A 19,838-nucleotide genomic window follows, 5' to 3' on the forward strand; every position below is an offset into this window, starting at 1 on the left:
TTAAATTTGAAAAATAATAGAAAATAAATGGCAAATAAAATTAAAAAAAAAACACAAATTCTCATCAGAAAGAACAAGGAGCAACAAATGGCTGAATTAATCTATGATAAATGATCAATTTTTTCATGCCAAAAAAACCCCGCCAAATTCTACGAACGCATGCGCAGTAAGAAAAAATACAATACAGCTGCTTGTAATTGTCCCGTTGGGACAATTACTTTTTCAGCCTTTCTACGCATGCGCTGCCGACTTGCCGCTTTATAACTGGCTGAGAGTAAACTCGGCATAAGAATGAATTCCAGTAAGTCACGCATGCTCAGAAAGAAGTTGCGTATGTGCTGAGAGACCGGACAATAGCAAGTTCTTGTATCGACGGGCAAATACTTACTACTATACAGTTTCTGCGCATGCTTTGTTTTACTGGTTGGATTGCAGCTGGCTGAATGTTAACCATACTTTAGTCAAGAATTTCCGTGGCAAAAACAGACTGCTAAACTACATTCATTTATTTAATAGTATGTTCAACAGCTTCAGAGACCTTGGTTGTAATGTGGGAACCAAGATTTCTTACATTAGGAATTCCTTGTAAAGGACATGGATAACTGTTTGACTAGGATATAAAGACAATGGAGGATTGAAATCTAAACATATGAATTAATCATACTACCGCAGATAACTTTTGCTATTCAAAACGAAACTTTGTTAACCGAATTATTTTCTCGCGAATGTCAAACAGAAGACGTTTTTGGAATGGAATCTCTTTTCTTTTCCTTTTGCTTTGTTTAATTATTCTAATTTCTAATTTTTAATTAAGTCATTTTAAATTTACAGAAGTATTGATATGTTTTTAAAAATCGAATAAAATATTTTATAGAATTTATTTGTGAAAACCATTTTTTTTAGTTTACTGTTATATCCTAAGCCTAATTTAATGTATAAACGTTAATAACCATCATATCTAATAACAGGTGATAGGTAAAAACTAATATTATTTATATACTTGTTTTCAACCTGTGAAATATTCATGAATTAATTTGAAAACTTCGGGAATAAAGTATGCGTTAACTTATATATATATATATTTATTTTAAATAAAATCTATGCCATTTGTTTTGTTCCGAAAGAAAAGAAAACTACTAATGATAGTGGAGGCTTCAAAATAAATACGTTTATTGTTTCATATAGCAAAATTTGTTACTGTCCCATAGGAAGTATGTAAATGTTGCATATAGTGATCTGATAGAAAGATATTGAATACTATAGTAGCTAAAGATTTCTTATCTTTATGTGGGTTGATTCATGATGGATTTGAAGTAGTTTTTTTCCTCAAAAAATAAATTATAAATTCAAATATTATGTGTGAAATTAAATAAATTAGTAAATAAGTTTTATACGAATGCAAAAAAAAAAAAAAAAAAAAAAAAAAATTCCAGCTTTTTCAGACGATGCTTTTTGCTTTAAATCCATTACTACACTCTAAAAAATTTCTCTCGGCAAGCTGGAATGGAAAGGTAGATTCCTTAACATCTAAGTTACTATTTGGCAACATAAATTGTTGATGTCAGTAACGGTCAAAATCAGGGCTTGAAAATCACTTTTCAGCTCCTAACTTCTAAGATATTGCAATAATCGAAAAACTTTAAATACACAGGTTGTTCGTCTTAATGAGGCACTAATTTGGTTAAATGAATTTATTTTTCTATTTTCAATATTAAGAAAGTTACAGGGAAATGAAAATTTCATCTCCCCTCCATTTCCACCCCTTTTGAGCTAGATGCGCCATTTACGAACTCGTCTGAGATTTTTACATTTCTAACAACATATTCCAAGCCAGTTAAAATCCAAATAAAATTATTTTAGTTATCTTGTTCATAAGATAACATATGCAAAACGTTATACGCACACACACACACACATATAAATATAGTGTTGTCATGAGAACCATTGCAATAAGTAGTCTTCCTATAGAAATCTACCTAAAAAAATCAGCTTGTTTATCTGACATTAAATATAACGAATACTATTAGTATGCAAACGATGCAATTTAAGTGACATATATGTGTCAGGATCAAGATTATAGTTAACTACTGTCATACGCAAAATGGGCGAATTTCAAAATTTGTTTTTCTGTCCTTCAAATCTTCTATCAGTTCATAAATGCTCTGATTTTAGTCCTGCATACCCAAACTTATACGAGTCGCAGTGAAACATAAAAACCATTGTACTCTCTATTTAAAGAGAATATTTCTTTATCTGACTTTATCATTTGTTTTCACGTGAATAGAATAAAGTAGCAAAACAGGTGAGATTTATTTAGATTGAAAGCAGTTTGGTTGAATTATTTCTGATCACTTATTATGCGGATCTTGTTCTGAATGTAGATAGATATTCTTTGAAAGTTAAATTTGATTTATTATGAAATTCAGAGCTCAAAAATCATTTGTTCTGTTGATAAGTAGAAAGATCAAGCAATAGCAACTCTTAAATAATAATAAAATTCAGGTGGTTTCGTCACATTTTAAATTCGAAAAGACTACTAAAGTATGCCTGATTATAAAGTATGCCAATAAGGATTATCTTTTTCAAGCGTTTATTAACACTGCAAAATTCTTATCCATTTCATTACATTAAATTAGTAATTGCAGTATTTATATTAGCAATACCGATCGTCTGTTTAAATAATATTGTGCGTAAAAATGTATGATTGTTACATAATCTTAATCCTCAAAAAATTTTCTTTTCAGTAATAAATCTGTTTTGCCGCTGAATTTTTATTCAATTCTTAATTAATTTTCAAAATATATTTTCAGAATATCTTTCAAAAATATATTTTGTGTGAAATAAAAAATAAAATTTATTAGAACGAGAAGTTACGCGTGCATGAGAAAATTTTTTTATCAAAATATTGCCATTGCATTGACAAGAAAAAATAAAAAAATAAATTAAATCTAAAAAATTTATTAAAAAATGAAATTTGCTGCTCATAAAGCTCTAAACAATAGATTAAATTAATTCTCACTATGATTTTCGCTGCATGTCTGTATGAAACGAAGCATGATATTTTCTGCAAAATAGATACAAAAAAAGTTTCCTGAGGTGTTTTAAAACATATATTTTATTAGTTCAATAATTCCATGTTTTTCAAAGCAAGCATGGTTCATATATATACAGAATAATCTACTTTAATGGGGGCTCAAGAGTTAATCTCTGAACCATTAGTAAGAAACATATATATCTTAAAGGAAAAATGATTTAAATAAAACACATAATTATATTGTAGATGGTTTGAGTCAGTAAATGCTCTGATGAAATGTGAATCTCAAATTTTTATACAAATTCCCGGTTCTATGAATCATATTCAATAAAATATTTTTGGAACACTAGCATTCTAAATTAAAAAAATGATTATTGTTTTTTTGACAAAAACGGAACTGACTTATGAAAATTTGAATATCACTATTTTATATAAACATGCGATTGTAGAATTCACCCAATTTACGGGGAATTTTGCCAGGAGCAATTGACCTGAAAGAATGCAAATGTTTACTAAAATAATGATATTCAAAGCTTCATTAGTCCGATTATGTAGCAGAAGAATAAAACATTTTTTTTTTTTTATTTAAAAGTTACGGCGCCAAGAATATTTTCCTGAATATGATTTATAGCTCCAAAGGACAATATAAAATTTAGACTTTATAATTTTTTCAGAAGTACATTTATTGATTGAAATATTATTATTTAAATCAGTTAAATCCTTTTGAAAATAAAAATGCATTTTATGATGAATCAGAAATTTTTTATTAAATAATCCTTTGAAATATTGCATAAATTATAACAAATATTCTGTAGTACACATGACTTCAATGATGAACAATTTTTGACCTTATATTAAAAAAAAAAAACATTTTTGGCTTAGAAAAAAGTTTTTTAATTAATTGAAATTTCTATTAATTAAGAGTTTTGCATTTACTTTTCAAATTAAAGCTGAAAATTTAAGGGGGGAATTCATAATTTAAAGTAGCTATATGACTCATAAGATAAAATTTAAAAATATTTTGCTGAAGAAGCCATTAATATCAAGTTACGTAAAATATATAATAGAAACTGAAAATGAAATGGGCACAAAGTTGGCTAGTAATGGCTAAATAAATAATAATATATACATTTTCAAAATTACTAATGTGAAAAAAGAACATAAAATAAATCTATACATGATGTTAAAATAAAAACGTTAAAATGGGAAACAAAATCGACCAGTTTATTAAAGGAACTGTCTCATAATGTGCACTGTCTAGAGCCGCCAAATATCTAAATCCACCTCTGGATTCGGTCCTTCCATTAGAATAACAAAAATTCATTGTTGATGTTAAGAAAAATTGGTTACTTTAATTAATAATGCTCATCGATTTGGGAAAAAAAAAAAAACTCTAACACTAAAAAGAAGATCCCATAGGAAATCTTGAATTAAGTTTCATTTTATTAAAATTTATTCTAATCATTTCAATAGCCAAAATGCAGCAATCTTACATAAAAACATTTCTAATAAAAATGTATTACGAAGATCAAGAATAAATTAGAAAGAACAAAGTAAAACAGCACTTTTCTTGTCACGAATTTTAATTGATAAATGCTGGCATCTGAACACAAACACTCCTCGCAAGGTCACTTGCCCACCGTTTTACTTGGAGTGGAAGAAAACCACTGAGCATTCGATAAAAATCTTTTTCTTTCCCTCAGCCCCACCCTTAAACAAAGCTGCTGTTCGAAATGAAGACAAAATTAACCTTGACATTCCCGCTACTTTTTCCGGGTTTCACTGGAGTATAAAAAGGGGGAGGTTCGGACTGTCCAGGTATATTTGTTTATCTCCAGCAGTGAGTTTAGCAATCTATCATTCAAAATGAACTTTTTGGTAAGTATTCTTCAAATTTCTTGGTTGTAAGGCAGAGTCAACTGTATGTTTTGCAGGTTTGATGTTTTATACCTTTTCGTGTAACTTTTGAAAGGAAAACGAACTAATTCTATTGAGAAATCAATGCAATAGTAAACTGCATGTCTTAGTGTATGTAGTTTGCTGCAAATATAAACCAATTCGTTACACAACAAATCAATAAACTACTTATAAAAGAATAGTGTCTTAATTGGGAAAAGGCAGCGTTTTATAGATTTTTTTTTTTTCTGTTTATCGGAAATTTGTACCTCAAAATATAAGTTTTGCAAATTTCTTCTTATTACAATTAACGCAATTAAAACAACATACAATATTGTTGTAAAAATATATTTAATATATTTTGAAAAAATTATTTCAACTCCAGGAAAATTTATATGAAAGTAAAATTGATATCATTGGAAGGATAATTGAACCTTTTTTTAAGTGGTACGAAAATAGGTTTTGTACAATAATATGCTCCGAAATTGTTGAGGATAAATAAAAAATAAATCTAAATATTCTTAATTATTTTAGAAAAATATGTAATTTAAATTTTGAGACCCCCTTCCTTATTGAGCAACAGCTACCGAAGAAGTAACTACGTGTCAAATTCAGAAACTCTGGGTGCAACGGTCTGCCTTGTAACTTATTTTTTTTCATCATATATGTCATTGTGATGTTAAAATGGTAGTAAATTGGAAAGTTTATACGTTTGCCAAAACTTTCAGTTTTAGGTAAGTTTTTAAAAAGAGAAAAATAAAAATGCCATGATATTGTCTTAGAATTTTATACGCTATATACTTGTATAGAATTTTTCTAATTGCGACTTTAAATAAGAGACAGCATTAAAATAATAATTAATATTATTTCCCGAAGAAATAAATAAATGACTTTAAAGTTTTCCACAACTAGTACGAACATAAAAAATTTCAATGAATATTTTCACACAAAAATTTCAAAAACTGTATAATAAAAACTTCATATTTTAAACAACTATTATTCAGTCCAAGTTGTAACTTTCTTTTTAATATTTATAAGCCGAAGGGAAATTCATATTTCCCCCCTCATTTCATTGGAATAGCATTTATTAAATCTAAGCATGGGGTTTTCCCTTCGACGGTCATCTATTTTTTTCAACTGATTCATTGTTCGAAAATATTTAACACAAGGTAACAAAAAGAAGCCCAAGTACATGAAAAAAACCCGGTCATTGTCATTTATATACGAATCTACGTTTGGATAGACGTAGCTTATTCAAATTTGACAAGAACAAATGTTATTTTGAAGAAAAAGAATTAAAATCTTCATAATCTGACCATCAGTAGGCGAAAGCTTTGACAAACAATTTTATATTTTTTCTATATTAACAGTCTTTTAATAGCACGATTTTTTTTTATTCCCTTAGAATTTTACGACCCATAGAAAATATTTTGTGGGACAGTTAATAAATGGACAAATCCTTACTAAAAATAATATATTTTTTCTTTACTTCTCATTTAAGTTCGTAACATTCTTTTGTCATTCATAAATCGTGAAGTTTTTTTTCACAACTGCAACAGATTTTTAATTGTTGCCGTTTATTTTTAAATTAATGGCCTTCGGCGGTCACCTTGTTTGCCGTAATTAGGGATTGCAATACCGGTATACCGGGATACCGAATACCTGTATTTTGAGCCATATGTACAATTTTGCAATACCGGTATTCACAAGTTTAAATACCGGTTTTTCCGGTATTTACTAGACATTTTTAAAATCGTCTCCACTATATGTTTAGGGATCGCCAACATAGCAAAATAGTATACTTTTTTGTTTTTATGTCTCCCTAATGGGCGAAATTAATTAATTGCTTAAAACTAAATTAGCGAAACATGGATTATCCCTGAAAGAAGAAATTGTATCCATAACGATTGATGGAACAACAGTTATGAAAAAGTTGATTGGTGCAAATCAGCAGTTGTGCTATGTACATGGAATTCAATTAGGAGTAATAGATGTATTATACCAAAAAAATAAAGAGCAGAAGAATCCAAATACTGTTGATATAGGAACTTCGGATTCCAATTTTGAAGAGAGTAAGAGTGAGAGTGATATTGACAATGAAGATAATGGCAATGTAATTGTTGAAGAAGATATTGCTAATGAGGATGAAATATTAACCCATCAAGAATTGCTTCCTATAATTTATAAAGATCGAAAAATTGTTAAGATATTTAAACGTTCTCCTATAAAAGATGACATATTACTAAAATACATACTAACTGAAAATAAAACAGAATATATGTTAATATTAGATTTTAAAACACGTTGGAACCGTTTACTCTTAACAGTACACATCGCACTAGAACAGCACACATCACTATCTGATAATTATATATTACATTGAAACATCGCACGGAAGAAAGGCATATCGAAATAGAAAATGTCTTATGGTATTTACATAATTATAATGATTTTAAAAATGAAAATGAAAAAGAAGAAAGGAAAATAACCAATTCAAATCTGATTAGGTTTATAGCAAATTTTCTTAAAATTTTTTACCCACAAACCTATCCACATTCAAAAGAATTCAGTTCAGTTCAGTTATCGAAGATTATGATGACACTAATGTCGATAGTGAAAAGGAATTGTCTCTTGAACAAAAATTAGAATGAGCGATAAATAAGAAAATTTCAACGAACCAAAATACAATACAGAAATCAGCTATATCCAAAACCATCCGATAAGAAATCGATTTATTTGAAGATGAGGGATTTAGAGGTAAATACTTGGGAAAAGTATATCGTGCATTGCTAACCACTAACTATCATAGATGCCGAAAGAGCGTTTTCGACAGCTGGTCATGTTTACACAAAATTACTTTTCAGGCTTAATGACAGTACAATTGATGCATTATGTTTTTTAAAATCACATTTCAAAAATTTGTATTAGTACCACAGACTGAATAGTGATATTTACAATTTTTTGTGATTTAAATAAATAAGTTGTTCCTTTACTTTTTTGTGATTCTTTATATATGGTTATAATTTATAAGTTACTAATTATTTTTTGTGATATTTACCCTTTCTAATAAAACTGGCAAATAAAACAAAGAAACACTTGTGTTCTTTCTTTTTCTAAAATTTCTAATACCGGTATTAAAACCGGTATCCCGGTATTAAGATCTATAAAATACCGAATACCGGTATTGAAATTTTGGTCCGGTATTGCAATCCCTAGCCGTAATTGATTATTTTGCTTAGCTTTGATATTTATGCTTTTTTTTAACGAAGTAATTTTAACTTCAAATTGTCATAGGTATTAAACCATTGTTCTTTCAGTAGCCTACCACCTGTTATATTCAATGATTACCTGAATGTCATTAATGGAACCATAATAACATTAAAATAATGGGACACATTTTATGTTTAGCAAAATCTTAGCTAAATTGAAAAATGTCGATAAAAGGGATTAAAGTTTTGTAACCATGATTTTTGAGTTTACTGGATATATTTCCTTATATACCAGCTACTATGTACAGATCCTACAGAAAAATTGATTAAGTAAACAATAAGAAGGTAAAAGCCGTTAAGATAAGATCTTAGCTTTTAATAAGAAAAGAGAAACATGCTATTAAATATTTAAGCAACTAATGAAATTAGTTTGAATTTTATTGAAACAATGAAGAGTTTTGTCGCAATTTTTTTAAACATTTTTGAAAATTTGTTAATGAAATATTTGGACAGCAATTAAATTTGAATCATTAAAATATATGCATATATTTTAATTTTTAAAATGATGTAAAAATTATTTTTGTGTAATACCTTTTCTGGATGTCAAAAAGAAAAACGTCAAAATTCTTCTAAATTTTTATTAAATTAAAATTTAAATTAAAGATTTTAAAATTTGTTCTATGATAAATATTGCCACCCTTCAAAATATATTTGTGCTAAATTTAATATGCCTTGAAAAGTGCTTAAAGACAGTCACACATTCATCCCTATTATTAATAAACTAGCCGCCTTTGGCGACCAGCCGGTTCGCCAATCTTAATGTTCGTTTAAATTTTAATAATTAAATAGGTTGTACCGGAGTTTAATCCCCTTCTTCGCCAAGTTGCGATAACGCACCAAAGCTGGCAATCTTTATTATGCAATATAATTGAACATCTGCTCCTTTGCTTTTGAACATTTCGCAAGGCCGTTGTTTGCGATTTTTAAAAATTTCGCCAAGCAGGGGATAAAACTCCGGTCGTACCATTAAACATTTTACGCAATTCCAACTTTAATAGATTCTTCAGCAAAATATTTTAAAACTTCAAATTTTGATAGTCATATAATTCACTCATAATATTATAAAGGCCTTCAGTTATAGCGTGATATATATCTCTCTAATTTTCTGTTACCCCTCGTAGAAATTATGCTTTAAATTACAGTGTAAATGATTAATCTGCAATTAATATAATATTTTTTACTGAAACAAAGCATTTTTTTTAATTATATGATTACTGATAATAGAGTCACTGAGCGTTTAAACTTTATGGTCACTAAAGAATATCTTTCTTAATTTATGTAATATCTCAAGAATTTGTCAACAAAAATTTCTCAGATTCATCATGAACAGATCGATTCATTAACAATGTTTCATTTTAAATGCATCAAACACTAAGAAAATAAAATGAATCGTTTAAAATAATCGGTCGAAAACAGGTTTAAAAAAATCTACTTAAAAAACGATGTACTTAAAACTATAAGCATATACAAAAAATATATAACTAACATAAATACATTTTACTTACAAAAGCATGCAACTAACCTAAAAATAATTTAAATCGTCCGTTGGTTGTCATGCCAACAATCAGAACAATGCGCATGCGTGGATTTTCTTCGCCAGTTACGTCAACGCAAATGCGTAAATTTTTCTACGCCAGTTGGGGTAACGCTATGCAGATTAGACATTTTTAATTTCCTTTATTCTGTGTTATTTTAATTCAAAAGTACTTCAGAATGAATCTGAAACATGGATTAATTAACAATGTTTAATTTTAAATGCATAAAACATTAAGAAAATAAACAGAATCGTTTGAAATAATCCGTCGAAAAATGTTAACCCTAGCTTAATTACTGTTGGGAGAAAAAAACAACTGATGCCTTACTTATTTGGCGATGGGGAAAATGGAAGATTTTTTTGGCGGAAAAGTTGGCGTTGGGAAAAATGGAAGATTTTTTTGGCGGGAAAGTTAGTTTTTAATTAATAATTGACTACCCCTAACATTTAGGGGGATGAAAAATAGATGTTGGCCGATTCTCATAGATACCGGATATGCACAAAAAATTTCATCAAAATTGGTCAAGCCGTTTCGGAGGAGTATGGCAACGAAAACTGTGACACGAGAATTTTATATATTAGATGTTATGATCACATAACACGATATTTTTAAGGAGTGTCTCTCTCTTAACACAAGCTGTTGTATGAAAATGAAGAAAAGACATAAGTAAGGCAGTTAAATGAAAAAACAGAGTAACTGCTTTTTAGTTCTTAATAAGATGAAAAATTTAATATCAATATAGGATTAATTTTGTAATAATTTCTTCGGTTCATAAATAAAAGATATTGCATCATCATTAATCAAATACAGTAGACTCCCGATTATCCGCGCCTGCCGCACAAAGTTTTTTTTTTTTTTTTGACTGATTTCTTCAAAAAGGTGCAGTTTTACAGCTATGCTTTTGTAATTACATAATACATTACAGTATTAAAACAGTACATATGTATTCATTTTTCTGTGCATCCTTGACGCCTCTCGTAAGTACAAAGCTCTTTTCTGTTTTCATTAACAAAATATATTTTAGGTCAGTTTTGAGTGATATATTAAAATATTAAGCGTTAGTTAAACATTTCCTGCTGTTTATTTTACTTTTTATTGTACATAAAACGATTTTTCAAAGTTGGAATGACTGTTTTCTCTTTTGCTATACCCGTTTTTAACTTTTTTCGGATTATCCGCGAATTTTGTTATCCGCGGTGACCGCGCCACCCAATTCCGCGGATAATCGGGAGTGTACTGTATTTCGATTTATATCTCGTGCATTTTATTCATGAGTATCTTAGACACAATCCATTATTTTTAGCATCTCATTGTTTTAAATATATATCGTACTGATCGTTTGACTCGATGTTCTTACTATGAACATAAATTATTTGATGAAGTGTTTATAAATTCATAACGCTTAAAAGATCCTGTTCAACTTAAAAAAAAAAGTCAACAATGTATTTTTACAACAAAATTCTTCTAAGTTTTACCACTTGCATGAAAAATACTGCTATTTTCACGGATCACCAAGTGATATTAATCGAACTGAAATAGCATTTTACTGATCCCTTTAGTCTTGTGAGCTCACATTTCCTTAAAGACCCCAATATGTGAGCCGATTTTCAACCCATAACGTAACAAGGAAATAGAAATGGTTTAAATATAATAAACTGATAACAGTTAATAACTGTACTTTACCAATTTTCTATTTAAACTCAGTAGTTGATTATACGATAATTGGAATTTGATCAATTGTTGAAAGATTTCGTTTTCTATTAGTTACATACTAAATACACAAGATAGGAGCTCCACACTATGCTGAGTGGAGCTCCTATCCGAGCTGAGTGGAGCTCCATTTCGACTTAACAACGAAACTTTAATCTGATTTTACAGTTTACTAAATTATGAAAATCAAGTTTTTTGATGTTTTCGATGACAGTGAGGGTTTAATGATGACAAAATCATCCCTACAAAGAGGAAGCAAATGTGCCAAAGATTCATGCAAGAAAAATTATATAGCATTTTTTTATATTAGTAGATTCTGTCATACTTAATATCGTATATAGGATACGGTGGATTTCAGGAAGAGGAAGGCAGGATTGCGGGCCAGAGACTCTTTTTCATCGATGGTCCAGCGAATAAGTCAAAATCATTTTAAATTTGCCATTCGGTTACAAAATACGTCTTGTGCAATCCTTAACTAAGAATCTTAATGTAATAAAGAACCTAATATATCACTTTCCTGTGTTCTTATTCACAATTTACCAATACCATACTTTATGATAGAACGAACAATGCATTTTCGTCGCAGTCTATTACATCTTGTTTTTCATTTTTCTCTAAAGTGTATATCAGCACGCAATATAATATCATTTTGTGCTATTCTAACAGCTCTTCACCCTTCTTGTCATCTTCGCCATTGTGGCAGCCACCATGGCTCAAGTGGTTTACCACGGCTCCTACTTGAACCCTGTCGTGTACCCATATGCCTACAACTACGGTGTAGCCCCTCTGACTTATTTGTGGAAGAAATGAATGTAAGGTAGCAGGTAAGGATAACGCATCTATTTATTTTTTAAAACTATTGAACAAATAAGAGAAATATATTGTTTTTGTAAAGTTTCAAAATTGAGAGTTCAAGTCAGTTTGTTAGCAATGTATGCTGCTAAAATAGCACGAGCGAAATGTTATGATTATCTGAACAAATCGATTTATTGTTATTACTCAAATAATAGGACATAAACATTCATTTAAAAAAAATATGTTTTATTACATTTTGTACTTTGTCTTTTCAAAAATACGGAATGAAATGGCCAAAATTCTGTGCATACAGCAAAAATTAGCTTATTACAAATATTGAGAAATAATTAAAATTATTCTGGTATACTTGTTTTAACATCATCTATGTAGATCGGTGTGGATTTTAATTAATTACCATGTGCAGGAATACACAAACTTTTCATCCGTAGGTTTCATCTACTACTTGAAAGAAATTACAACTTTGATGCGGAGACCACATAACAAAATTCATCTTTCTGACTTCTGGCTGTATTTTGGAATCAATACATTTACAAACATGTAGAAAGATTTACATCGAAAAAACAGTTTCTACTGCCCAATTGAAAATCTGAAATACAGATATTCATCAAATCTCGATTACTGTTTGGAGTCAGATATTTGCCATATATGTACTAACTTATTAAGAATAACTTCTATTCGATTGTTTTGATGACTATATTTTGACCAGAAATTTCACATTATGCAACATTTTCAGTCTGTCCTATGTATATGCATATATTATTAGCAATTTCACAGCGAAAATATGTTAGTACTAAAATCTATGTCGGCGCCTGAGTATTTGAAATGGATTGAACATTTTAGTTCCCATATATATTTATTTAGCTTGACTTGTTTCATGATCGAAAAGTTTAATTTTATAATGGATTTTACTCAAACTTTTTGTTGTGTTAGTTTTAAAATTTAATACAATTTTGTTTTCAATGGCTATACTGTTAAAATAACAATATTATAATTTAAGAACTTAATCATCAGTTAAACAATTTTTAAAATAAATATTGATCGAGCACTTGTGATTCCATAATATTTGGAAATGAATTTACGGAAAACTGATTTCAAGATTCTATAATATTTATGATAATGATAGACGAATTGAAGATTAAAGAACAGAATATAATTGAAATAAGTAATTCTAATATTTGGTATACAAATAAGAGTGAGATTTGAAAATAAAAAACTTTTATTAAATGTGCCATTATTTTTTATGTTTCATCGTTTCCAAAGATTAATCAAAAATCGTTTTCCAATAAGGTTTGGAAAATGGATATTTATAATTTCCCTTCCAGAAATTTTTTTAATAAAATAGTCATCTCTTTTCATAATTGCCAATATTCTAATATTTCATTCCTTCTTTTTCTTTACAGATAACTTTCCGACAGGTTGTTGACCAAGATTCGATTGAAATGGAGCTTTGGAAAATTCTAATCATTTCTATTTCCCTGTGATCTATTCGAATTCTTTGTTCTCTTTCCTGAATTGTTGATTTTTACCTGTCAATAAAATTTTTAAAGGCATTATTTTTGTTAATTTCATTTCACATAGATTTTTTTGGCAAGGACATTAATTAATAAATTATATGGTTCGGAGATTTTATTATTTAATTTCTGTGGAACTAAGACTAAATTTAGTTTTTCCTTTTGGCAATTAATGTTGATCGCACAAAGGAACCTTAATGGTATATTAAAATGTTTGAGTAAATAGTTTTGGATTTGATCTTAAAGTAATTAAAAGTACGTAAATAATACAGTTTTCAGAATTCAGAATACGGATAATACTGAATTCAGTTTTCAATATTAATAATCAATATTTTGAATTAATAAAATTCTATTATGAACTCGCCTTGCTCTATAAATTGTATATAATTAACATGATAATTTTATCAACAGGGAATACTAATTATAAATTACTACATGCAGAATGAAAAAAATCGCACTCTAAATTCCAGAACAGGTCTTTAGAGCTATTACATTTCACATAAATACTTCTTGAGGAAATAAGTGCTCTCTAAGAAAGTTTTTCCAAGATTGTAATTAATTTTTTATTTAAAAGTAATCGAAATTTTCCTCAACTTCGAAGCATATTATCGAATAGAAACCAGATTTGTAGTGAGTGTGTTGTGATTTTCTAATGAACTGCCCTGGTTTAAATACACTAGTTTTAATTTCCAAAAACACAGCTACACTGCAAAATTTACAAACACACATAGACAATTAGATTAAAGAAAACTCTAGTGGTGGAGGGATTCCACTGTTTCCAACCGAAAGCAACCCTTAGTAACTGTAACCCTTAGCGCAAATGTTGCGCATAGGGAAGAAGTCAACCTCACGATACAGGTCTCCTGTTCAACTGCTTGTCTTCTGTAAAACGCCATAAAGGCGTTCTCTGCTCAATGAGAAAAAAAGTGCTACAGATTTTAAAATTCTAAAATTACTTATTCAAAAAAAAAAAGTAACTTCATTTTAATACAGTTTTTTTTTTCCTATAATCTTTGTAAATAAAAAAAAAATGCTTTTTAAGTATATCTTATAACAATATTTTTCATTGCTTTAATTTATAGATTTATACTTCAGGCGCGTTACAAAGATATTAAATGCATTTTTTTTGTGTGTACAGATTTTCGTTGCTTTTGGATTAAAAATAAATTTTTAAAGAACATTAAAAAAAGATAGATATATCAGTAATATATTATACTTAACCTAGGAAGAAGGAAATCTGGCTTCCCGCTAAGGAAAAGTTTTTTTTTTTTTTTTTTTTTAACAACTGCAAATGTCCAATTATCTGATTTGAAAATAATTAAAACAGCTATATCGTAATTTTTTGGTAGATTTCTTTTTAATATGCACCTTCTATCTCTAATAAGACAATAAACAATTTTTAAATTTTAAATTATCCCACACATTTTTTTTCACGATATAGCTTTACTAGCTGATGAAATAAATCGTTAAAATTGCTGACATGGATCATCGATTTCAGAAATTTATCATCAAAATTGTAAATGTTTCGAACGCTCTATTAAAGGAACAGGCTAAAAAAATCTCGAAGAACTGATTTTTCTGAGCGTTTTTACAAGTTCCAGGTTTTCAACAAAAAACTTTAAAAAGTTCAAAGACTATTAAAATCTGATTTTGATGAATGCCAATTCAGCAAACCAATAAGTTAGAATATTTTGTTTATTAAATTTGCAAATAATCTCTATCACCAAGTGCATATTTTAAAATTTCCCAATAAAAATAATTTTTCCTAAAAAAGGAGGGGGAAAAAAGCTGAAAAAATTGCTGCGAGGAAAGTATTTAAAACATGGGAAAAATTCATAATTTAAAGTGAAAGAAGAAATGTTCTAATATTGAATACTTTTAGAATTATTTTTATACAATAAATAAAGCTTCATTTACTTCGGCCTTAAAACAACAACAACAAAAAACAGCATGACCAGTTTTTCAACTTTCTTTTATACTTAAACAATATAATATATATCTTTTTTTAGTTCGCATTAGAAGAGTTTAAATTCCCCCAAAATATTGTGAAAGCTAGAAAGAGAGATGGTAAAACCTCGAAGGCTGCGGAGAAGTTCAACAAACGTAAATGCTCCCTTGTTAGAATTTTATCCAAACCAAATATCAAATAATGTTAATTCATGCTATCCTCAAAAATGAATTAATGTACAAATTTTTTATTCAAATAATTGAACAAATTTCTATTGAATCGGAACTAGCAGCTTTTATCGACCAGAATTTTGCTGTGCTTAGTCTTTCAATCAAATTTTATGTATATATATTATTACGGAATCAACTCTTCCGTCCATCAGGGTTCGTTTTAAGATTTGATGGTCGATGCAGAAAGAAACAGTCCTTTAGAAGAAAAAAACGACGACGTTTATTTACACGAAGACACTAATACACAGACGACAACCGTGACGAACACAAGACAGCACACTACAGCAAACAGTAAACGAGTCGTGAACGCCAGTAATAAGTCACAACACACAAAGCGGCCAGACAGAATTCAGCAGGAGAGGGAATCTTCGTAGATTCACTTTACGCTCACGTAGGTCTCTCCAAACGGCTGAAATTCTCCCCTGTCTCTTCGCCTTAGATGCATCCAGCTGCCGACACACTACTACACGACTGGCTACTCCTCAGACGACACGACGCTACTTCCACAATAAACTCAAGGACTCGGCACACAGCTCAGTTCAGCACTCGCTTGAGCTCCACACAACGCTGGCTCTTCGCCGGACTATACCACCGTCGCTATCCTCTCGACGATTTATTACTTGTTTACGATTTCAACTCCGATTCCGGTTCCAATTCAATTCCGGTTTGAGACTGCCGGCCTTTCATAATCCTCGGGGGGCGGATCGAGAAGGTTTTTCGGACCAATCAGGCGTATCTCACCTCCTATTGGATGGATCGATAAAATTCTCCGAAATTCTTCTAGTAATTTCCAGTAATTTCTATTTTGTCAAATTCGTCGCCAAACTTTGAGATCACTGACGCGACACATGATCAGCACCCACAGGCTATCGTAAAATGGTCTTTCTTACGATGACACATTCATGCTGGGAAGCAAAAATTACAGGTTTGTTTCAATATGTTATGTATTCATGATTCCTCCAAGAAAATATTTTTAAGCGTCACATTATAACAAAATTGTGTAAATTTAAAAGATTAACATCAATTCCATTCATAATATATTTGAAGCATCCTAATAGAGTGATATAGCGCTTAAATGTGTGATGGTTTGATTCACCTATCAATTAAGTTTCGCAGTATTGTAGCTTCACTTTAATATCTGTCTTTTTTCCTTTAACTTCCTTCTTATTCATTAACTAAACAGATATTAAACAGAATCTTTTTCATTTAACTTACAAAATAGAAAGTACGTGATGAAATATTTAATGAAACAATGAAAAACGGATAGCATTTCAGTGGAACAATGTTTTCTAATATTAAGAACTGAGCAAAAAATATTTAAAAATTGCCAAAAGTACAAGAATAATGTGCGTAACATTCAAATTATTAATCATTAAAATATAACTTTTCTTAAACTTTCACATTGTATAAAAATCGTTTACGGGGTAATATTTTTGGAAGTTATTACAAAATAATGTCAAAATTTTGTTTAACTTTTAATCAAAATTTCAAAAAAGATCGGAAGTGGACACAAGCCTAAAGATCTCTTCTACGGAGGGCCAACCCACAAGCATTCTGATGCACAAACACATTCATCTTAATCATTAGTAGAGATAAAGATGTCACTTAAAAGACAAATAAAAATTAGTAGAAAAACACATAAAGCACAATAATCATTCTCGATTGACATCAAGGAAAATCCCTTAAAGGAATGAGCAATTATTTTTTGTGCTCTTAGTCATCCCAGACCTTATAATTTTTTTTATATTGTCTGACGATATCAACGAGATTTTTATGTAACTAAAATAGTTTTAAGTCATTAAAAAATTATCTGTTTAATGATGTGGATTTATCTGTCTGTGGATCTGTTTAATGATGTAGATGTGTTCTTATTTTTCACCTCTCTCTAATATGTGCAAAATTTATTTTTAATAATCATGATACATATGAATATACCAGTTTTATATTATCACTAAGCCGAGAAACAGCGAACGTAATAATAAATGCAAACATAACATAATACAATTGATTATTATGTTAAGGATATGGTAGGAGTGAAAAGAAATAATTTATTATAAGCTGTTATCTGAAAACCAGATGGATAATTACTTCTTGGACATAATATCTTCAACTTAATAAATTATTTCTAATTTTAAGGTAATAATTAAAAACAAAACAAAACAGGAGTTAGAATTTCTAATTAGAAACGTTGTAGTAATTTTTAGGCCTGGTTGCATTGATCTTAATATGCAATGAATAATGAATTTAACATAAAAAAAGAACGCCCGCATAGAAGCATTATCATGTTAAAAAGACATACATTACTTCTTTATGATAAAGTATTAGTAACAAACTGAAAACAATCTAACTTAGTAACTATCTTAAACTTAGTAACAATCTAATATTTAATTTTGCTTAGTTGTACGAAAGCAAAGCTATTAAATATTTCCATTGATTATTGACAATCTTTCTATTTTGATACAAACAGTTATATAAAAGACGAAACAATTTTTAGCTTCAAGATAACTCTTTGCATTATGTAATAAAAGGACACTTTTCTATCCATGATTATAAAAGAAGAAATAAATTTTTCTAAAATTTATTACTTAAAACTACTTTGAAAAATTGTTAAAATAAAAGAACAAATTGCATAGGAATAAAATCGGTATAGTAGAAAAATTCATAATTGAATTTTGAAGTGATGTAAAAATAGCTTTCATGCAATATATTTTGAAGTCATTAAAGGAAATCGCTTAGGTAAATTTTTAATTAATTTAAAATTTAACCAAAATTTTAAAAGTCTTTTCTTAGTCAGAATCTTTAACTCAAGAAGTGATAAATGCCAAATTTGGTAATTCTAAGTCCAATGATATGCTCTGTAGAATGTTTTGAACACTTTTCACTTTCTCTTTGCATACGAAGCACACAAGGAGAAAATATCGAAATGGTAAAAAATTTCAAGAGTTTGATGAATCGTCAAGTTTTAAATCTGTTTTCCTGAGTCACAAAACATACTTCTGGAATTATGTTTGACTGTTTGTCTATGAACATGATAACATAATTACTTTGAATTAGACTGATGAAATTTGATATATGGAGTTTACACTAAATTTGTAGATTTCTATCAAATTTTGAACGAAATTTACTCACAGAAGTTTTCCTGTTCGATTGTCTGAGTACAAATGAACATGATAACTATAAAACCAGATTTAGATAGACAAAATCTGGTACAAATTTGGAACTAAATTCATTAAGAGATTGACCATTTGTCAGTCTGTATTTTTGCATGCATGTAAATAAAATGACAAAAAAAAGTATAGATTTAAATTAAATTTCACTAAGATTATTATCATGTGACTATAATTGTAACTTATGCCCTATTTTGGTTTCAATCAATCATGAAAAAAGGTACCAAAATATATATTTGATCTTCTGATACTTGTGTATTAACCACATGTCAATGATCACACCCTAATTTCACTGCATTTTTTTGTAATAATTATTTGCCAATGGTATGCAATTAACATACAGATATTGGTTTTTAATACTATATCATGAAGCACACAATTCTCATGTGTGAAAATTAAAATATGAGCACTTATGGAATTCACAATTTTAGGCATAGAACTGGGCAATAACATATTTATTAGAGAGTACACAATATTTTTTTTGAGAGACCACTCCCACTGGTTTCAAAATGTACATCCCAATTTTTAGACAGTATGCCCAGCATGTAAATATTACCATGTAAAAAAGAATTCACACAATTTTTTAAGTCAATTCAGAAGCATTTAGTGATAACAAAGATACTTTTGATAACTTAAGTGCTAAGTACTTCAGAAAGAACCAAACCATTAAAAGACATATAAAAATATCTCCACAGAAATAAATCACACACTTCAGGCACGAA

At 29.1% G+C, this 19,838-nt stretch overlaps 1 long non-coding RNA gene across 1 annotated transcript; it reads left to right on the forward strand.

The window, feature by feature from the left end:
• The first annotated feature begins 4,755 nt into the window (after positions 1 to 4,755).
• Positions 4,756 to 13,813, forward strand: LOC129988745 (uncharacterized). Its single transcript, XR_008785680.1, has 3 exons — positions 4,756 to 4,912; positions 12,111 to 12,268; positions 13,661 to 13,813. It is a non-coding gene; the product is annotated as an uncharacterized LOC129988745 (long non-coding RNA).
• The last annotated feature ends 6,025 nt before the right edge of the window (positions 13,814 to 19,838 follow it).

The sequence above is a fragment of the Argiope bruennichi genome, chromosome 10, assembly GCF_947563725.1.
Source record: "Argiope bruennichi chromosome 10, qqArgBrue1.1, whole genome shotgun sequence".
In the NCBI taxonomy this organism is placed as follows: domain Eukaryota; kingdom Metazoa; phylum Arthropoda; class Arachnida; order Araneae; family Araneidae; genus Argiope; species Argiope bruennichi.